Below are 906 nucleotides of genomic sequence, written 5' to 3' on the forward strand. Positions count from 1 at the left end.
ATGACATTAGGGGTGGATAAGGCTTCAGGAGCATTATGGTATAATAGAGATGGGTGACACGATAATACTTCCCCAATGGTCCATTAGTAATCCAAATTTTCCCCTGAAAAAAACAGTGTTTTTAGGTTAAATCAGATAGAGGATTATTGAGTTACTAAAATAGATTTTGTAGTGGAGAGAGATTGAGTTCTTTAATTTTTTCATCAATGCAATTCAAACCATACCCGAATTATTCTACCAAATTATAAGATTAAATCGTTTCAATAAAAAAACTACTAAACAACAACAATCCAAATATGTCAGTAATGGGATTCAGAATGAGTAGGAGGATAATTCTTCAATCACTTAGCATTATTAATGCTTCAGAAGACATTGTCAAAATCAATTCATCATCATCCCAGTTACATATTAATCATTAAAAAAACAAAATAAACAAATAAAAATAAGATTTAACAAAAAGAAAAAAAAATGTGTAGTCATATTCCTCTCGGACAAATGCCTCGCTTTGTCGTCATGATTTTTGTAAGAATGGATAATCAGACTCGTCATCATGAATTAATCGTCATACGATAACGTTAATTGGGAGTTTTTATTATCGGTCATGATGCAGATGGGATTTCCTGATACTTGGTGTGACTGGATTCGTGGTATCTTGGTTTCATCTAGAGCCGCTGTTTTAGTGAATGGTTCCCCTACTTTCGAATTTGGGTGTCAAAAGGGCATACGACAGGGAGATCCTCTTTCTCCTTTTTTATTTATTGTTTTAATGGAGGCTTTCTCGGGAATGCTAAAGCAGGCATGTGATATAGGTGCTTTTCAGGGGGTCAAGCTTCCTAGCGATGGTCCGGCTTTGTCTCATTTGCTATACGCGGATGATGCTATGATTATGGGGGAGTGGTCGTCGTT

General features: G+C 35.7%; 1 non-coding gene and 1 pseudogene across 1 annotated transcript; both read right to left on the reverse strand.

Moving 5' to 3' along the window:
* Positions 1 to 312: 312 nt before the first annotated feature.
* On the reverse strand, positions 313 to 401 carry LOC118487880. Its single transcript, XR_004882821.1, has one exon. It is a non-coding gene; the product is annotated as a small nucleolar RNA Z105 (small nucleolar RNA).
* Positions 402 to 482: 81 nt separating this feature from the next.
* On the reverse strand, positions 483 to 572 carry LOC118487905 (annotated as a pseudogene).
* Between the last annotated feature and the right edge of the window lie 334 nt (positions 573 to 906).

Source organism: Helianthus annuus, chromosome 15 (assembly GCF_002127325.2).
Source record: "Helianthus annuus cultivar XRQ/B chromosome 15, HanXRQr2.0-SUNRISE, whole genome shotgun sequence".
Lineage (NCBI taxonomy): Eukaryota > Viridiplantae > Streptophyta > Magnoliopsida > Asterales > Asteraceae > Helianthus > Helianthus annuus.